Source organism: Magnolia sinica, chromosome 12, assembly GCF_029962835.1.
Source record: "Magnolia sinica isolate HGM2019 chromosome 12, MsV1, whole genome shotgun sequence".
Classification (NCBI taxonomy): Eukaryota; Viridiplantae; Streptophyta; class Magnoliopsida; order Magnoliales; family Magnoliaceae; genus Magnolia; species Magnolia sinica.
In genome coordinates this window covers 6,258,516-6,280,075 of record NC_080584.1, presented here as the reverse complement: position 1 = coordinate 6,280,075, position 21,560 = coordinate 6,258,516, and the positions used below count along the sequence as shown (strand labels likewise).

Sequence of the window (21,560 nt, the reverse complement as noted above, 5' to 3'; positions counted from 1 at the left end):
TTGATCCTTTGAGCTTTAGGAGTTGCGCCCGACATGAAAAGTGCTTAATTAGAAAAATTAGGAGAATAATGTGGTTAAGCCAAATAGAATAGTTATTATTTTTGGCCGAAAACGATAAAGTCTAGTAGGAATCACGACTGTCTATAAATAGTAAGTTTACTATTTATAGTAAGTAATGAATTTTAAAGAGTTTGATTCTAAAACCTCTTCCAAGGTTTGGTATCACTATTTAAAGGGTTATAAATTAATTTTTATCATCTATCAATCAAGTTATTTGAATTTCTTAGAATTTATTTCTATTTTCTTTCGTGGATTTGAGAAATCTATGTGATAAGTCGATGGAAAACTTCATGGATTCGGAGTAGTTATCCTTGAGGAAGACGATGATAACCTCATTACGTTCATCTTTGTGTCAAGCAGGCATTGTGGCAAAGCCCAAATTAAGCACAATAGTGGAGCCACTTCAAAGCCCAAATTTACCATACCAATATGCTATTGTGTAGTCCACATGGGAAGCCTAAACTATGGCAAATTCTAATTGCCACAAAGCCCAACTACTTGAAGGGATATGCCCACCTAATATGTGATGCAACTCATGAGGCAATGCATGTATGTATGTCTGTTGAATATGATTGACTGAAACGCGTGGATGTGATCGTATATGAAGGCCAATTTTTTATATTTGATTCATCCCATTAGCAATAATGTAATAAGCCCAATAACAACATGTAATATATGCATGGTGTAGATGGCATGCGATGTATTTTATTTTATTTTTAATTTTTTTCAAAATGTAGATTTCATATAAGAAAGATGATGTACAATTGATTACGGGTGGGCTCCACAGAAAAAGATACAGGCCTAACCTATCTTATCCTAACAAGGGAAATGAGAAAGGACTAACTGGAATCTGAGAATATGCTTGGTGAAGATGGCATGCGATGTACGCATTGTGTAGATGGCATATATGTGATGTATGCATGATGTTGGGATACTTTGGTTAGGCTCGTGATTAGGCCCATTGCTTATGGGTAATTCGGCTATCATCTAGCACATGTTTAAATAAGTTAAAGGGCTAGATGAACTTTCCATAAATAATGTCCTATGAGATATGGGTCTAAGAGCCCATGGCATACATGGTAGGAAGTATAAAATGGTATAATATTCTAATCCAGAATCCATACATTGGTATATAAAATCCAAGCCATCTGACATATGCACCTTACTATTGTACAAATAAAAATTAAAAAGGAGAGAGAGAGAGAAAAGAGAGAGAGAGAGAGAGAGAGAGAGAGAGAGGAATAATGCTTTAGATTATCTCGTAGACTATCAAATAATTTCGTCATCATTTTTATTATAAACAATAGAAATCCTAATCTCTACTTCAATAAATTATCTACTTTACCAAATCATCTCCCACAACCATTTCGTATAGATCTATTGTTGGTTTTCTGCCCAACAACCCAATTTTTCCAATACCACCACCAATCACCCGGACCGTCTCCCTTCCCTATTGATTCTTCATTTTCCAGGCTCTCATCTTCATATCTCAGGTGAGTTCGACCCTTTTTTTTCTTTTTTTTTTTAAATTCTTTAATTTAATTCTTTTTGAGAATTCTATATTTTCTTAATGTTCATCCTCAGAAGTCTTTATGGAGTCTTGGGAGCACCGGGTCAACGTTCCAGATCCCGTCGATGTGAACGGGAATCTAGAAAGTGAAAATAGCTTGCATCTTCATATCTCAGGTGAGTTCGACCCTTTTTTTTTTTTTTTTTTATTTAATTCTTTAATTTAATTCTTTTTGAGAATTCTATATTTTCTTAATGTTCATCCTCAGAAGTCTTTATGGAGTCTTGGGAGCACCGGGTCAACGTTCCAGATCCCGTCGATGTGAACGGGAATCTAGAAAGTGAAAATAGCTTGCAGGCATCTTTGGAGCACTGGATCGACGTTCCAGAGCCTGTCGATGTGAACGGAAACCTCTACAGTGAATATCGCGTGCAGGCTTTTCGCCAAGCTATGAACGGAAACCTAATAAGAACGGTTTTATTCCAAATGGGTTTTTTAACAGTCGCCGCCAGCGGGGCTTTGATCTTCACTCTCCCATTTGGGCTCTTCTCTGGGTTCCAGATCTTTATATTCAATTGCAGTTCCTTCGTTGGAATGATGCTCATCTTCCTGGCGGTCGTCTTCCTATAGCCCCCCGTCTTTTCCATTTCAGTTGTGTGGACAGATTAGCTGTTACCCGGGCAACACCTTAGTGGGTGTTACTCCAACCGTGTGGGGCCCACCTTGATGTATATTTTGTATATCTACGCCGTTCATCTGTTTTTTCATCTCATCTTAGGATTGGATCTCAAACTGTAAGAAGATTCAAATCTCAGGTGAACCATATCATTAGAAAGAGTGATGAATGGCCATTAGAAACATTTTATGGGCCACGCAATTTTTGAATGAAGTTGATAATTGTATTTTTCCTTCATGTATCCATGTCTTTTTGAAACTATGAACAGGTTGGATGGGAATAAACATCACGAAAACCTTACTATGGGCAATTTGGAATTTTTAAAATGATGAGTTAATCACCACTGTCTCCTGTGGCGTGGTCTACCTAAGATTTGGGTCTACGTAATTTTTGAGACCACTTGCTAAAATGGTATGGAAAAACAGATGGACGGCGTGGATATACAACACATCATCAAGGTGGGCCCCACAGTACGGGTTACACCCACTAAGGTGTATTCGAGATAAGCTCAGGTCTCTTCTTTCTAAAGCTTTTTCTCATCTCCTGCAGAGATGCAGTTTAGGCAGTGAGGAGCTCAACACTTTTCTTTTTGATGTGGTGATACGGAGCCATTTGATTGGGAGCCAAAATGGCCTCGAAGTTTGTCCGTACTCGATCCATCTTTAACAACGGACAACATCATCAATCAAATCGAGTGTTTTTCGCTAGCTAATCAACATCCCTGTGACAGTATATGGCTCCACCAATTGAATTTTGCCTAATCATCACCACCTTTAAGCACCTGATCCATGTCCTATTATCTTGGTTTTTGCTTTGCCCAAGTAAAGCTTTTTTTAAATATATATATATATTCTTTTTAATTTAACATTGGGGTTCACATGGTGAACGTGGTCGAAGTAACATTCACAACATAAAGCTGTGGTTCAATTTATTACTTTTATGAAAAAAAAAAAAACGAGAGAGAGAGAATTATACTAGAAAGTTACTCATAATTATTAACAATATTATAGCATGCCTTTTAAGTTTTATATGTACAAAATGATGCTTTCGTCCATTCTCTCACTTGGAGGCCCGTGTTACATATTCAGTCTACATAAAATCCTGTCATGAATATGTAGAAAGTACTGTGACTAAAAACGGATAATTATGATAAAGAATCTTCTAATTATATATCTTTGTCATCTTTCCCTTGTATATCCATTAGGATAGCTTTAGTATTTATGGTATGTTCATATATATAATAGTAATGACTTTTCATGTATAATGTAATTCTTTTCATGTGTAGGGTGATTCACCTCTATAAAAATCCTCTTGGAGTTAAAGCAATATACGAGAAAATCTTTGGAGAATTCTCCTATTTCTTCTCGTGTTTTACTGGTATCAGGAACAAGATTCTGAAGCGGGGTTGACACCCAGTTAAAAGGATCTTGCAACTAAGGTTAACTAAAGATGTGGTTCAAAATAGGGTGGAATGGAAAAACATGATTCGTGTAGCTCAATCCATTTTGTTGGGATAGGGGCTTAGATGATGATGGTGGTAAGGATGCAAGACAGGGATATGAGTGTTACAGTGCTGCAGCTGTTGAGATGGATGTGGAAAAACTGAGAAAATAGAACCAAGAATGTGGTCATTTAATATATATAACAATGGAGAGACAATTAGGATGATTTGGCCATGGTTAAGGAGGGAACTTCCTTTACGGTTAGTCTTGAAAGGGGGATGAGGGGAAGATCTAAAAGGACTTATATCAAGATGGTTAGAAGGGATATAAAGATGGTTCACTTGCCAAAGATCTAAATGGACTTGTATCAAGGTGGTTAGAAGGGTGGACATATATGGATGTTTCACTTGCCAAGAATAGAGCTTTAGGAATTATTGGCCAAATAGGATTGGTTTGTTTTAAATCTTAATTTCCTTTTGTGATTTTGTGTTGCTTTCATGAAAAGATATAGTAGGGTGTTTTTTCACAATAACTAGGTATCAATCTAACATGTAACTAGGTATCAATGTAACATGCACACCGACAACTGTCAATGTTGCCCATTTATTTTTGTTTTAGTAATACTCATAAAAATAAAATAAAAAATTATATGCATACTTCACTTTATTACCATGTGTGGGGATTAGATTTGAACCATTGACATCAGGATTTTCAGTCCTCTGATCTGTTTTAGCCACCTCATGTGTCACAAATAGGCTTGAACCAGCATGTGTATGTTGAATCCAAACTATGTATATGGTGAGCCACCTCATGTTCACCTTGCATCCCACTAGATTTTTTTAATAACCTAAAATTTGGGGTGTCACTTCATCATGGTGGTTTTCACGTGATTAATGGTTTTGATGGCATGTAAAGCTAGGTAGGGGATGACTTGACTTGGCAAACTCGACTCATCCGACTTGTTCACACTTGACTTAATCTGAATTGAGTGGTTGAGTTAATCTAAGCTCAGTAAACTTCGTCCAATCTGAATTTAAACCGAGTCGAGTTCAGGTTACCCAGTAACTTGACTCGACTGGAAATCCACCTTGGTACTGACTCAACTTGATCCGAAAGACTCGTGTGTGTGGGTGTGTATCTCCAAATTTGATGTTTTAGATATGAGATACCGAAAAAAGGGCTAAAAGATACAGACCACGTTACTTTTTTGCTACGGATGTAAACCGTACTTATCGTTACTACGGTTTTAACCCATAGCTAAAAAGTTGACACACCATTAACAATTAATGGTGTTGTAAGGGGCTCTATGGGGCCTAATATATATATGTGTGTGTGTGTGTGTGTGTGTGTGTGTGTGTGTGTGTGTGTTCTATCTAATCCTTCCATCTATTTGGAAATATTACTTTAGAGCATGAAATAAAAAATCAGCTAGATCGAAGGCTCAAGTGGACCACATAGTAGGAAACATGGAGATTAAATCACATTTGCTTCCTATGGTGTGGTCCACTTGGGCCTTCAATCTACCTTAAGTTTGGGATCGTTAACTAAAATAATTTAATAAAATTAATGGTTAGAATGGATAGACAAAATACATCATGGTGGGCCCCACGGAGCCAATATCAGGACCATCCACGGTCCGTCTCACGAACCGACGCCCAAATTTGGGCGCACGCTCAAAACAAAGCTGCGCCCAAAATGGGGTTATTTCTCTCTCTCTCTCTCTCTCTCTCTCTCTCTCCGTTCCCTAATCCCCACCCCCCTCCCCCCCCCCCCCGATCTCTCTGCTCCATCTCTCTCATTCTCCTCCTTCTCTCTCCAATGCATCTTTGTCGTCTCTTCTATCTCTCTCCATTACAGCAGCCGTAAAGCTCGTACCCGAAGAAACACACGCCATGAAGCTCCTCTCCATAGCTCTGTGGTCCTTTCTACAAGTAGCTGCGAGGCGTCAACCTCTCTTTCTCTCACTCCATCTCTCCCTCCAAACATGTCTCTGATCGCAAATGAAGATTTCCAGCACATTCTTCGTGTTTTGAACACGAATGTGGACGGGAATCGAGATCTGATCTTGTGATGTTCGGTTAGGGTTCACTGATTTTGATAATTAATCTTGATACTGGTAATAGATTTTGGATTTTGTAGATCTGTTCATTTGTATCGGATTCTCTTTTATCTTTACAATTTCGTAAGTCTATATTGATTTTTTCTTTTGTGAATTGGGTTTTACAAGTTAGTGATTTGGGGAATCTGATCGGATTGTATGCTCAATGGCACTTGCGTTTGCTCCCTTACTATTCGTTTGATCAGTTCATACACAAGGTGGAACAAGTAGGTGCCACCAAGCGTGTACAGGTAAGCCACTTCGAATGCTAGGTTTGGCACATCTTTGCTCTGCACACATGTGTTGTAAGCTGTGTTAGTTAGGATTTTACTCAGATCAGCTTTCCTCTGTTTGGACATTGTAAAGGAAGCTAGTATAGGGAAAGATGCAATGGGCAAGCCATGTATCTTGGTCCAGAGGTCTAGGTTCTGTATTGAGCTAAAAAGGACAAACATGTCTTTCTCTCACTCCATCTCTCCCTCCAAACATGTCTCTAATCGTAAACGAAGATTTCCAGCACATTCTTCGTGTTTTGAACGCAAATGTGGACGGGAATCGAGATCTAATCTTGTGATATTGTTCGATTAGGGTTCACTGATTTTGATAATTAATCTTGATACTGGTAATAGATTTTGGATTTTGTAGATCTATTCATTTGTATCGGATTCTCTTTTATCTTTGCAATTTCGTAAGTCTATGTTGATTTTTTCTTTTGTGAATTGGGTTTTACAAGTTAGTGATTTGGGGAATTTGATGGGATTGTATGCTTAATGGCACTTGTGTTTGCTCCTTTACTATTTGTTTAATCAGTTCATACACAAGGTGGAACAAGTAGGTGCCACCAAACGTGTACAGGTAAGCCACTTCGAATGCTAGGTCTTGCACATCTTTGCTCTGCACACATGTGTTGTAAGCTGTGTTAGTTAGGATTTTACTCAGATCAGCTTTCCTCTGTTTGGACATTGTAAAGGAAGCTAGTACAAGGAAAGATGCAATGGGCAAGCCATGTATCTTGGTCCAGAGGTCTAGGTTTTGTATTGAGCTAAATAGGACAAAATCTTGGCTTATCTCTCTTCACTGAAATTGGGCCAGTCCACTCTTCGGCTCCTGTTTATTTGACTGGCCATATTTTTCAAATGATCAGTCACAGTTATACAGGCACGATTGACTTCCTGTGTTTTTTCTTAAGATATCAAGATTTATAGATCCTTAACCTAGGCATTATGACCATGAAAGCCTATTAGTTGATGATTTTGATAGAGGTCAGCTGTTACAAATGATGTTATTTTGATAGAGTATGGTAGGTGTTTGGTTTTTGGCCAATGAAAATGTTCTTGTATTGATATTCCTGTTTCTACTCATTTGAAATGTTTCTGCTCATTTGAAAGATTATATGCATGGTAGCAAAGATCATATGCATGGTAGTAGTTTGTTTTTTGGCCAATGAAAATATTCTTGTATTGATGTTTTAGTATATGCATATGGTGGAGCAGGACCAATTTCTGCTCATTTGAAATTTCTTGCAAGAGATGGCATGCAACTATATTAAGTTTCAGCTTCTTTGATATTTCCTGCAAGAGAAAGCTAACAACTATTGAGTGTGAAATGTTCTAGTAAGCCAGGGGTTCTGGATGGTCAAATTTTCTACGAGTAGGGCCTTAATCTTCTAAGCTTTTGGTTCGTTTGCTGTTTAGTTAGTTTGCTAGCTGGGCCAGTTTTTGTCGTTCCTGGTGAAATATGCAAGTTGTCTCCATCCTTGTTGGAGCCTTTCATGTGGTCTATTTGCTTATTTGCCCAAGCTTCTTCAAGTTTTGTCTCTCTCAAATTTCTGTCGTTCAAGTTGGATTGGAGCTTGTCTTCAAGATGGATTGGAGCATCAGTTTTAAGGTGTTCTTTTCTCGAAATATGGGATGGTAATTTTGGATTGGTAAAAATATTGACCAGGATTGCAATGGTCCATATTTCAGATTGCATGACTCGGAATGGAAAATGTAGTGGGATTGGCAAAATTTGGTAAACATCATTAACAATAACAAAATGATGCCTTGCCTATTAATGCAACGCCTAAATTGAAACAACTCAATAATTTTTGTGGCAAATAACATCTTGGTCCTATTGTTGTTCTAAATGTTATTTCATCAACTCTTAAAGAATCTTCTAATCTGGTTAAGTGAGTTCTGGTTTTATGGGGTTCTGTTGAGTTGTTAAATGAGGTTGGGGATTAGCTACAACCTTTTGGAGGCCTATTACTGTTCTAAATGTTATTTCAACGACTCTTAAAGGCAGTTCGTTGGTTTTGATGGAGACCTGTTTATGTCGTTTGCAGGCTATTTGAAGAGGAACATTTAATTTGACAAACATTGAGCTATTTTGTAGGATGTGCAAGCATGTAGGAAAATTTGAATTGACTTTTCTGTCTGACCTTGAGGGAGGCCAATAGCCAATAAAAGACTCCCATGATGGTTTGGAAGGTAAAGTTGGAGGACAGCAATTTGAAAACTCTTCTTGGGACATTCAGTCGTTTTTAGAGGTTGACCATATCGATACTGTTAGCATACAAGATACCCCATATTAGTTATAGTTTGAAACACAACTAATCTTTGTGTTAAGTGTCAGGTGAATTATGGATGAATTTGGATGGTGACCTCTCTCCCAAATGTCTGAATATCTTGCCATTACTTTCTTCTTCCTCACAATTGTAATGTTTTCATGTCTTTATTGCTTAACTACATTATATCATTTGTCTGAAATTTATATTCTCATGGCAAGCAGTTCCTGACATAGCATGTGTTGATATAGGTCTTCATCCTCTTTACAAATTCTTCCTACTAACTTTCTATTACTCTCTGTTGTGAGTCATTGATCTCATTGAACTCTTTCACAGTACTTACAATCAGAATTATGATTGGCAGATCATGGTTGGCAGCTATTTGTTTCAAGATCCTTAGTAGATCGATCCAGGCTACTTATCATGGTTGGCAGCTATTTGGTAGCTATTCTTTTTCATGTTTATGAAAGGGTTGTTATGACTTGTGAACTATGTTCGAAGATTTCATGCTGAATTGAGAAAACCACTCTTTTATATTAGATAAATGGCATTGATTCAATCATCCACTCAGCCAACACTTTATCCAATCCTTTTTATCTTCTCATTATAGTGCTAGGTTCCCTACTTTGGCAGGCTAGGAATGTGATGTTGGGTTTGTTCTTAGGAGCGGCATTTTGTTTCCCTCTTGGTAATAGTCCTATTCTCATCTATTTATATGAATGAATCAAAAGCTTACCGTTCGTTGCTTCCAAATATAAATTGGCGCTGCTATATTAATTTACACAAATACGACTTTTGTATTTTTCATGGAAGATATCGTGTGCACATTGTATACTAGGAGACTGCACGTCTCTTGCCATCTAATAGCAGATAGCAGGAATCTTAACATGCATTTCCAAATAGGCGTTTAAAATTTCACATTTTGTGAACCGCGTGAGATTCCCGTGAATTGTCTTTTATCAATCGAAGTTGCGTTCTTTATATAAAAACTAAAAAAAAAAACAGAGAATACGGAGAAAGCTAATCCTGTCATTTTTATTTTATTTTTTTCTCCTTAGAAAATGAATTGTTGCTGAAACAGATATGTGATCGAGTGATTGTGATGTGGTTTTCATCATCTTTAAATGATTTGTTGTCCAATTATCAATAGCTATCAGCTGAGTTTTTTTTGCTCTTTCATTGGGAGAGTTTGGAAAGCAAGAAGAGGACCCCATCATCATCTAGCATGGGGCTTTTTGGATTGACCTAAGCAGGCAACCATCAGAAACCATCTTCCTAGCAGATTGGCGGTTCATTCTATATCAGATTGAATGCTTCTTCTTGAAAGGTATGTAGAGCGTTCTCTTGCATAAAATTTTAAATTTTGGTTTCTCTATATTTTCAGTGATGATTTTGAACTCTTTTCTACTATGAAATCTATTTATATGCTTTCTGAATTCCTTGATTTAGTATTTTACTCTGTGTATTGTAATATGACCTTAGTTCTCTAGTTAAAGTCATGCCTTGTCTCCATATTCTTCCTTTAATTTAAAGGACATTTTGGTCAATGCCCTTTACAAGGGCAATGAGGAGACCGGCATTGTGCCATACTCCAATGCCCAAGTTTCTTAACTTCTACCTTGGGTTTGATTTGGGCTTAAATGCTTTCTCTGTTGATAGATCCTGTCAACATTATCATATCAGACTTATCATTGGGCTCTTAAAAAATAAAAAATCATGGGTGGGCTGACAATTATAACCAGTTATTTGATTTCTCCTTTCCAGTGTTGAATCATGCCTTTGTTTCTAGCAGATTCCCCTAATGCAGGGGTATTTTTACACCGGGCTCGAGTGGGATCACTTGTGGGATGGCACACTCGAGGTGGGGGCGGCCCACGGAGGAGGTCTCGTGTTCGAGACTCCTCACCGGGGGTGATTAATGCGCATTTCACACTAGGCTCAAGTGGGGTAGTCCGTGGGATGTAGGGACACACTCGGGGTGGGCGGCCCATGTGATTTGGGGCCCACGAAGGGGGTTCGACCGAGGTCCTAACCCATGCGATGTGGGGCCTGGGCTATGAGATAAAGGGATTGATTCGTCATACTCTAACTATTCGAGCTTTTAGAGCAAGTGGTTAATTGTCTTGCATCATTCCCCAGTTCTCTGCTTGGCATTTGTGACATGTGTAACATTTGAAGTACTGCATTATATGGCCTTCCATTGCAGGTTCTAGTTCATGGTTAGACAGAGGTGACAGAGTATTTGAAACAGTACTACTCAAAAAAATGTTTGCCCTCATGTATATGTTTCCCAGATCGAAGAGACAATCAACGTCAAATCAGATCTGTGTGCTTATAAGGTATTAGTAGGGATGTCCTTAAGTTTTTTGTGGACAAGCAATGGTTGAATATGCATTCATTTTTATTTTATTTTTTGCCATGAAAGTCCTTTTCCTTAAACTTAAGAAAGAATTGAACTTATTTTTATTCTTGGAAACTGGATGTAGCGTTCTTTTACTGCAATATAGATGGGAGTTCCCTTTGATTGCACTGTGACATGACCGTACATGTTGAAGGTAAAAGAACCCATGGAAGATATCTACTATTGAGGCAAAGGGTTGAGGTTAGTTTCTGTTCTAGAGGGCATTGGGTTGGATCCTTGCCTGTAGGAGACCTCACAAAACTAATACCCGTTTGGTTTCAATATAGTTTCCAGTGGAGAAACCCATTCCTTTGGAAGAACAGGCCTTGTAACCTATAGAACCAGTTGAATTTAGTAGGCAACAACTCAGCTGCCTAAATTGACAACGAATGAGAAATTGCAAAACCACAGGGTCTCTCCTGTTCCAATGCTAGACGCTAACACAGAAGATTTGGGCAAGATCGCCTCTACAATGATTAATCACAACTCAAGGCCAAACTGGATTCATGGGCAGCCTTCAAATACACAGGTATGTATGTTATTGGCTTTCAATATGATATGTATATTTTGGTTTTGTTTTTTAGAGGTTGCGAAGCTAAAGTTAACCTATCTGCTATATTCTCTCTATGCTGTCATAAACGCTATTTTAAACTAGAAATTTGAGTCAAGCTGATTGATCTTTCAGTAGTTTAAGATGTTTGAAACTTTGTTGTTTAATGTAAGTTTCATTTATTGTTAGTGAATAGAGCTTAATAAATCAACTTTAACTTAAATATGTTGTATAATGCATTAAAGTGTGTTAGAAGAAATGTAGGATGGTTCTCATTTTGAAATCATATCCAGTGTTATGTAGCTTGGTATGCCCACGTTCCTGGGTTGAAAGTTTGGACTCCATACTCATCAGACGACGCTCAGGGCCTTTTAAAAGCTACTATTAGAGATCTTGATCCTGTAGTTTTTCTTGAATATGAGTTGCTATAAGTAGCTTTTCGAACGTGGAACTATTTTTGTCATGTAAAACTTATCTGATTAGCATTGATTTTGGGATGATCCAGATTTGGAGAGTCTTTCCCTGTTTCAGTGGAAGTTCTTGATTCCAGTTTCTGCCTTCCAATAGGAAAAGCTAAGGTATGATTTTTTGGAGTGCATCACACGTTATCTAGAGTGCATCACACGTTATCTGCAAATTTAATATTTTACTTCAAGTTCCTCATCTCATGCCCTCCATTAATAGATAGAACGAGAAGGAAAAGATGTGACCATTACAACTTTCTCAAAGATGGTGGGTTATGCCCTTCAGGTGTGTGAGCTCTTTCTTTTAAGCTGTGGTGCCAATGACCAGTATGTGATCAATAGGTTTATTCACAATTTGCTTGTGTATGTTGCACTATTTTTGGAATTTGGTTGGCGCTTATCCTCGTTGAACTATAATAAGCTTTAGGCAGGGCAAAACTCGGTTATTTGGTAAGGGTTACAAGCCCAGCCTGACACAATTAAGACCAAAGGCCTGACCCAAGCTTGGCATGGGCATAGCACAAGCCGGCCAAAGCATTTTCTCTTCAGATCTAGGAGCTAGATGATGAAGTTTTAATGGAGAATCGGAGTTAGAATGTGTTTAGTGTCACCATGTCAGAGTAAGGCTGTAGTGGTTATTCTCAGAGTTGTGTTCCGACGAACCTGCTAGCAATTCTTGATGGTTTTGGGTCTGATCCTATAACTTGCTTTGTTTGATCATCGTCCTCCATTCCTATTATATTTACAACCGGCGATCTGTTGTATTCTAAAATTTGTTTATTTAGAAATGTTAATGTAGGATGTATTGTATGATTTAATTGTTATTTGTAATATGAATGCATCATTTTCTTTCCTAATTGCATTTTATGTACTATTCTTAGTAGCATTAATTGCTTAGATGAGTTGATCAATCACAGCAGGTTCTTGCAATGGTATAGATACCATTGTTATAATTTTAATTAGCTACGGATATTAGCCGTAGCTCTTGTTGTGAAACCGTAGCTGTTGTGACTTCAGTATATTGCTATGGATTTCAATCTAATTTTAGCTACAAATATTATCCGTAGCTGCATGTACATTTCGCTACAGAAATTTAGCTATGGATTATATCCGTAGCTGTATGTACATTTCGCTACAGAAGTTTAGCTATGGATTATATTCGTAGCTATATCTACTACGGGTCTAATCCATAGCTATATTTTTTGACCTTTAGCTACACGACTAATTACTACGGTCGTAGTACGGATTATAACCGTAGCAATAGGAATTAAGTTACGGCTTTTATCAGTAGCCTTTGTCCCTTTTGGTTGTGCCAGTGTAACTGTGGAGAGTTGCAATTCTGAAAGGTGCACCTAAGTTTTGAGTTATAATTTCAGCCTGTGGATACCCAATGCACCCAATCAAACTCAGTGCCGACTCAACTCAGCTCAGTACTTGTGACTGAGTCAGACTCAATCCAGATTATTCCAAGCCAGACCCAAACTCCGGTTGGGTCAGGCATGCTGGACTTTATACCAAGTCAGGTCAAGTTCGGGTAAGGTCTATTTCAGAGCCGGATCTAGTTGGGTGAGCCCTAACTTGGTCCTATTGAATTCTATGCTTAGTTCTAACTATATGTATCTCATGTATAAAATATGCCAGACACCATCTTCCATCGGAAAAAATTAGGCCTCAGCTTCTACGGCGTTCTTCATTGCTTCTTTTGGTGTGGCCCATATTTGGATACTGTCTATCTGTTGGGATATGGGCACAGTGATATATAATAAACACATTATTGTGTGGGGCCGTGTAACTTTGATGTCGTTTGAAACATTCCTATTCTAAAATGATATGGAAAAATGGATGAACGGTGTGGAAATAAGTCATTAATCAAGGGAGCCTCGGAACAGGCGGCAGTAGTACCTGATCCGCGCCCATGAAACTCGCTGCTGTCGGATTCAGTAGCTAACCCGTGTCGGACGCGGATTAGGTCCTACCCCTGCCCGGATGGTAATCCGTCTGGGCTGGGCTCTGTGGGGCCCACCGTGATGTAAGTGTTTTATCCACGCCGTTCAACACTTTTTTCAGATAATTTTAATATGCGAACCAAAAAGTGAGGCAGGTCCAAGGCTTAAGTGGACCACAAAGTGGGGATTGAACATCCACCATTAAAAACTTCTTGGGAGTCGGAGAAGTTTTGGATGAAGCTGAGATTTGTGTTTTCACTTCATCCACGTCTACATGACCCTATGAATAGGTTGTATCGTAAAAAAACATCACATTGGTCCTGAGAAAGGTTTCAACGGTGAATGTCATTATCAGTGTAAGTTCCTTTGGTGTGGTCCACTTAAGCCTTGGACCTAACTCATTTTTTGTTTCGCATATTCAAATTATCTGAAAAAAACGTTGAACGGCGTGGATAAAACACTTACATCATGGTGGGCCCCACAGAGCCCTGCCTGGACGGATTACTGTCCGGGCGGGGGTAGGACGCAATCCTAGTCCCCCGCGTCCGTCTACTATGCGACACGTATCCACACCAGATTGGTGGGCTGGCCAAGCCGGACGGTAATCCGTTCGGGCAGGGCTCTGTGGGGTCCAACGTGATGTAATTGTTTTATCCACGCCATTCATCTATTTTCTCAGATCATTTATAGTTATTCTTCTAAAAAAGAAGTAGGTTCACACCTCCAGTGGACCACACTAAAGGAAGCTGCAGTGATAATGACACCCACCGTTGAAACTTTTCTAAGGGACACCGTGATTTTTTTTTACCATCCAACCTATTAATAAGGTCATGTATACTTGGATGAATTGAAAAAACAAATATCAGCTTGATCTGAAACTTATCCAGCTCCCAAGAAGTTTTTAATAGTCTACGTTAAATCCCTATTTTGTGGTCCACTTAAGCCATTTACCTGCATAATTTTTTTAATCATACCTTAAAATGATATGGTAAAAACTATTAACGGCGTGGATAAAATACCTACATCACGCTGGGACCCACAGAGCCCTGCCCGGACGGATTGCTGTCCGGGCGGGGGTAGGACGCAATCCGCGTCCCGCCAAGCCCTGCTTCCATTGAAAATGGCTCTGTTCCGAAGGTAGCAACTAAGTGAGTATTACCCTTATTATGTGAGGCTCATCTTGATGAATTTTTTTCATATCCATGCCTTCCATCCGTTTCTTCAGATCATTTATTTAAATTATAAAAAAATTTAAGCAGATTATAATCTCAAGTTTACCACACCACTGGATAAAATGGTGAATAACCATTAAAAACTTTTTGTAGGCCACAAAAGTTTTGGATCAAGCTAATAATTATATTTTTCCTTCATCCATTTCTATTTTATCTTACTAACAGGTTGGATGTAAAATAATCATTAAGTATCTTCTTAGTGGGCCTTGGGAATGTTTTAATGGTGATCTCCCAATCATCATTATTTCTTGTGGTGTGGTTCACCTGAGAGTTGGATATTCTTAATTTTTGGGGTCATATTCTAAACTTGGATTTAAAAATGGATGGACTGATTGGATATATAAAATATGATCAAGGTGGCCCTACGGTAAGGGTAACACTGACTAAACTGTTACCTACACCTAATCCGCGGTCTACAGAGAAAAGGAAAGACATTTTTTCTCGAAAAGAGTCCTTGGTTTTCTTCTCATAACCCGGCTGCTATCCCTTCCCCTCTGGCTTCTTCATTTTAACAGGCTTTCTTCTTCACATCTCAGGTCGGTTCGCTTTTCTTTTTTTAATTCTTTAATTTAATATTTTTTTAGATTTTTTTTTTTTTTTTGTTTTTAAATATTCATACTAGAATCCTGATGGCAACTGAGACTGAAGAGAACCAGATCAACCCTACGGATGCCGTTCGTAGGAACGGAAACGTCTGCGGCCGAGCTGTGAGTATAAGTAGGATTTTATATACAGTGGGGTTTGTCATAGCAGCCATCAGTGGAAGCATGCTCATCAGTAGCCTAATCGGGCCGCAGTTTAGGCACCAAATCTTTTTGTGTTTTTCCGGTTTCATCGTGGGATTGGTGCTCATTTTCGTGGGGGTGAATCTCTGATAAGCACCCGTTTTTCCTACCTCACCACCCTCAGTGGTGAGATTTGATTGGTGGGTCATATGGTGTTTGAGAGAATTTGACATTGGGATTGAATTCTCTGTTCTTTTATTTTAATTTAATATTGGGATTGATCTGTTGAATATGCTGAATGTAACACTCACCACATGTAATTCCACATGGATTCAATTTATTTTTATTAGCTATTTTCTCTTAACTATTTACTTTATCATAAAATGCTTTTATAGCTCATCCATTCTCATTGGAGGCTCCTCTGAAAAATATCTGCCATGAAGGAGGTCTATCATGAGATGTTTCTGACATCCATTTTGATCATTGTTTTTATGACCTAATTTTAGACGTAGGACTTAAAAAACTAGTTCTATCCGTGATTCAAGCGGACCACATGATTGAAGATATTGTAAAGGATGATGGCTACCTTTTAAATTGTTTCTCTCAGTGGAGTCTAAAAAATCATGGTTTATCCTGAGTTTTTTATCCTAGCTTAAATTTTTGTGTAGATCTAATGATTCAACTGAATTTCACAAAATCATCGTTATGGACTTGTATATAATCAGTGGTGAACATCTCTCTCACCAGTTTCCTTTGGTGTGGCCTTCTAAATCACAGGTTAGCCTGATTATTTGGCCTTGGGCCTAATGTGGATTACACATCTGATAGTCAGAGTGGATTTTCATACACATCTTGGTGCCTTTCTTTTCTTTCTTTAAGGTAAATATATTGTTGGTTGATTATTTTTTTACAAAGCCCATCATGATAATTATGTAAAGTATATTTGAACTATTAGATGCCACACAAATATTTAGGCTTCACATCCAAAAGTCAAGATAATCAATGATTCAGGTGGGCCATAATAAGGAAAAGAGTTTGGAGGGTGGGCTGTATCTTATAAGTTGTTTCTAATCGTGTGGTCCACTTGAATCACCAATGCAGGAAGCTTTTTAGCACCATGGCTAATATTGAGTGACGCAATTGGTGATTGGAATGGGCAGTGATGGGCCACATATCTTTCAGTTTTTGTGGGTAGGAGGCAGTTGAGTGGAAGCTTTGGTGGGCAGGAGGCAGTTGAGTGGAAGCTTTGGTGGGCAGGAGGCAGTTCAGTCTGCATCGAAAGCCAAAAGATACTTTTTATGATGAGGAAAGGACTTATCTTTCAGGTGTGACAATTGAGGGAAGCTGATTGCCTGATTGCGTCTGACCTTGGCTGGACCTTTAAGCATCCGACCAAATCTTTATGGGGACCGACTGTGATGTATCTGTTTATCTGCACCATTCATCCTTTTTTTTTAAATCATGTAAAGATAGGGACGCTGAACCACTGGAGCATTGGATCTGCCTCATTTTGAGGCTTATATCTTAACATGATATGAGAAAAGGGATGATGGGCTTTTTGGAATTTTTAACGGTGAGTTAATCACCACTGTCTCCCGTGGCGTGGGCTACCTGAGATTTGGGTCTGCTTAACTTTTGAAACCACATCTTAAAATGGTCTGGAGAAACAGATGAATGGCATGGATATACAAGAAATCATCAAGGTGGGCCCCACAGTATGGGTAACACCCACTAAGGTGTATTCGAGATAAGCCCAGGCCTTTTCTTTCTAAAGCTTCTTTTTTTTTTTTTTTTTCTGGCCTCGGCTCATCTCCTGCAGAGATGCATATTAGGCAGTGAGGAGCTCACCACTCTTAGCAATGATGTGGTGATACAGAGCCATTTGATTGGTGGAGCCATGATGGCCTATACCTTTTTCAAAGTTTGTCTGTACTTGATCTATCTTTAACAACGGACAACATCACCAATCAAATCTAGTGTTTTTCCATAGCTAATCCACATCCCTGTGACAGCATATGGCTCCACCAATTGAATTTTACCTGATCACCACTGCCTTTAAGCACCCGATGTCCTATTTTCTTGATTTTTTTGCTTTGCCCGAGTAAGAAAGGCAAGTTCTTTTTCTTTTCTTTTGTAAATTCTTTTTAATTTAACATTGGGGTTCGCATTCACAACATAGAGCTCCTTATTGGTTCAATTTATTACTTTTATGAAAAAATAAAAAGAGAATTATACTGGAAAGTTACTCATAATTATTCACCTTATCATAACATGCCTTTTAAGTTTTATATTTACAAAATGATGCATCTTTTCGTCCAGTCTCTCACTTGCATGCCCATGTTACATATTCAGCCCACATAAAATCCCCATCATAAATGGACCTACTATGATGTTTTTCCGAAATCTTGTTTGGTGCATGGTATTAGATGGAATTAGGTGGTTTGAAATTGCATTTGATCCCATGTAAATTTCGGCCGGGATTAGATTAATCCCAATATCATGTATTCCAAAGCCAATAATGGATATTGTAGGTAAATTTCAAAATTCACTACATTTTTAGGCCGCACGTTGATGCTTGTGTTTTATCCATATTGTCTATCTATATATGCCCTTTTACGCGTGGCATTCAAGTTGCATATGCATATGGGTGACCAGCATTGTGAAATGTAGTTGGTTGACTACAATTCCATGGTCCACCGAGCGTAGGCATCACTAAATACAGTGTATTTCCTAAGGGAAGAATTTGATCCCAAATGTGGAATTGGACGGTGGAAATACTATGGTATTTCCAGACAAAGTACCTATAAGTACTCATCTTGCCATTCACTTGTTCTATTGGTCTTTTCATGGCTTCAGTGCCTTAGCCGCTAGGTATAGCATGAGCGATCTCCTTGTGTAAAGGCATTTGGATCATGCATATTCAATATTCATTTATTCTCAAGAAGGCAGAGATTGCAGCTTGTTTTCTATGCTCTTTAGTTTCTTGTTTTTTTTACCATTTTGTATGACGCTCCTTTATGTAGATAGCTTCTATTAATTTGTTCCTGTCCACTAATAGATTTTATTTTATACATTGAATGCATAGAGCATTGGGCAATTAGGAGCATAGATTGAAGTAGCAGTTTCGAAGTGCAACTTCCTTGGGAAATGAACTTGTACGACTTGCTGTGACTCAGCCCCTTGCTAGTTCTGTATAGGTATGGGTACTCATTTTGTTTCAAACTAAGACAAAGATACCAAGTTGCAGGGGATGATTTTGCAAACCATAGTAGTTGAATTTTCAAATTGACGTAAGATAGATGAGTGCCAAGACAAGGAAGGATAAAATTAGAAATGGATGCATGTGCATGAAGTGGCAACAAATTCAGGTGCGAGAGTGGGGAAGCGTCACTTTTGAAATGAAAATAAGTATAAATATATAGAAAGTGTGACTCAAAACTGATAATTATGATAAAGAATCTTCTGATTATCCTTATCATCTTTCCCTTGTATATCCATTAGGATAGCTTTAGTATTCATGGTATGTTCGCATATGTAATAGTAATGACTTGTCATGTATAATGCAATTCTTTTCATGTGTAGGGTGATTCACCTTTATAAAAATCATCTTGGAGTTAATGCAATATACCAGAAAATCTTTGGAGAATTCTCCAATTTCTTCTTGTGTTCCACAGTTATCAGAAACAAAATTCCGAATCGGGATTGACACCTAGTTAAAAGGATCTTGCAACTAAGGTTAACTAGAGATTTGGTTTGAAATAGGGTGGAATGGTAAAACATGATTCATGTAGCTAAATCCAATTTGTTGGGATAAGGCTTAGATGAGTGGTAAGGATGCAAGGCAGGAATATGATGAGTGTTACGGAGCTGCAATTGTTGAGATGGATATGTGGGAAAATTGGGAAAATAGAACCAAGAATGTGGTCATTTAATATAGAGATAAAACAATGGAGAGACAATTAGGATGATTTAGCCATGGTTAAGGAGGGAACTTCCTTTAGGGTTGAAGGTCTTGAAAGGAGGATGATGAGAAGATCTGAAAGGACTTATATCAAGGTGGTTAGAAGGGATATAAAATAGGTCAATTGCCAAAGATCTAAAAGGACTTGTATCAATGTGGTTAGAAGGGACATATGGATGTTTCACTTGCAAAGTACAGAGCTTTGGGAATTATTGTATCAATGTGGTTAGAAGGGACATATGGATGCTCTTTAGTTTCTTGTTTTTTTTACTATTTTGTATGACGCTCCTTTAGATAGTTTCTATCAATTTGTTCCTGTCCACTAATAGATTTTATTTTATACATTGAACGCATAGAGCATTGGGCAATTAGGAGCATAGATTGAAGTAGCAGTTTCGAAGTGCAACTTCCTTGGGAAATGAACTTGTACAACTTGCTGTGACTCAGCCCCATGCTAGTTCTGTAATAGATATGGGTACTCATTTTGTTTCAAACTAATACAAAGATACCAAGTTGCAGGGGATGTTTTTTCAAACCATACTAGTTGAATTTGCAAATTGACGTCAGATAGATGAGTGCCAAGACAAGGAAGGATAAAATTAGAAATGGATGCATGTGCATGAAGTGGCAACAAATTCAGGTGCGGGAGTGGGGAAGCGTCACTTTTGAAATGAAAATAAGTATAAATATATAGAAAGTGTGACTCAAAACTGATAATTATGACAAAGAATCTTCTGATTATCCTTATCATCTTTCCCTTGTATATCCATTAGGATAGCTTTAGTATTCATGGTATGTTTGCATATGTAATAGTAATGACTTGTCATGTATAATGCAATTCTTTTCATGTGTAGGGTGATTAACCTTTATAAAAATCATCTTGTAGTTAATGCAATATACCAGAAAATCTTTGGAGAATTCTCCAATTTCTTCTTGTGTTCCACTGTTATCAGAAACAAAATTCCAAATCGGGATTGACACCTAGTTAAAAGGATCTTGCAAGGTTAACTAGAGATGTGGTTTGAAATAGAGTGGAATGGTAAAACATGATTCATGTAGCTAAATCCAATTTGTTGGGATAGGGCTTAGATGAGTGGTAAGGATGCAAGACAGGAATATGATGAGTGTTACGGAGCTGCAATTGTTGAGATGGATATGTGGGAAATTTGGGAAAATAGAACCAAGAATGTGGTCATTTAATATAGAGATAAAACAATGGAGAGACAATTAGGATGATTTAGCCATGGTTAAGGAGGGAACTTCCTTTAGGGTTGAAGGTCTTGAAAGGAGGATGATGGGAAGATCTAAAAGGACTTATATCAAGGTGGTTAGAAGGGATATAAAATAGGTCAATTGCCAAAGATCTAAAAGGACTCGTATCAATGTGGTTAGAAGGGACATATGGATGTTTCACTTGCAAAGTACAGAGCTTTGGGAATTATTGGCCAAATAGGATTGGTTTATTTTGAATCTTTCCTTTTGTGATTTTATGTTGCTTTCGTGAGAAGACTTCATATTGCATTCATGAAAAGATTTCGTAGGGTCTTTTTCCACAATAACTAGTATCAATGTAACATGCACAACGATTGGTGTCACTGGCAACGTCAACGTTGGGCATTTATTTTTGTTTTAGTAATACTCATATATATATATATATATATATAGACACACACACTTCACTTTATTACCATGTGTAGGGATAGATTTGAACCACTGACATGAGGATTTTCAGCCCTTTGATTTGTTTTAGCCACCTCATGTGTCATGAATAGGCGTGAAATAGCATGTGTATGTTGAATCCAAACTATGTATTTGGTGAGCCACCTCATGTTAACCGGACATCCCACCAGAATTTTTTAGTAACTTAAATTTTGGGGAGTCCCTTCATCATGGTTTTCACCTGATTAATGGTTTTGATGGTATGAATCTCGTACATGTACAAAACAT

At 38.0% G+C, this 21,560-nt stretch overlaps 2 long non-coding RNA genes across 10 annotated transcripts; both read left to right on the top strand.

Annotated features, from left to right (window-relative positions):
- The first annotated feature begins 5,452 nt into the window (after window positions 1–5,452).
- LOC131220841 (uncharacterized) lies at window positions 5,453–17,104 on the top strand. 9 transcript variants are annotated; one of them, XR_009158855.1, is made up of 9 exons: window positions 5,453–6,037; window positions 8,163–8,257; window positions 8,403–8,484; window positions 8,699–8,760; window positions 8,968–9,028; window positions 11,799–11,863; window positions 11,970–12,035; window positions 16,430–16,531; window positions 16,754–17,104. It is a non-coding gene; the product is annotated as an uncharacterized LOC131220841 (long non-coding RNA). The 9 variants fall into 9 exon arrangements; XR_009158853.1 differs by having other exon boundaries at window positions 8,945–9,028; XR_009158852.1 differs by having other exon boundaries at window positions 8,586–8,760.
- On the top strand, window positions 14,780–16,016 carry LOC131220842 (uncharacterized). Its single transcript, XR_009158860.1, has 2 exons — window positions 14,780–15,463; window positions 15,550–16,016. It is a non-coding gene; the product is annotated as an uncharacterized LOC131220842 (long non-coding RNA).
- Window positions 17,105–21,560: the final 4,456 nt, after the last annotated feature.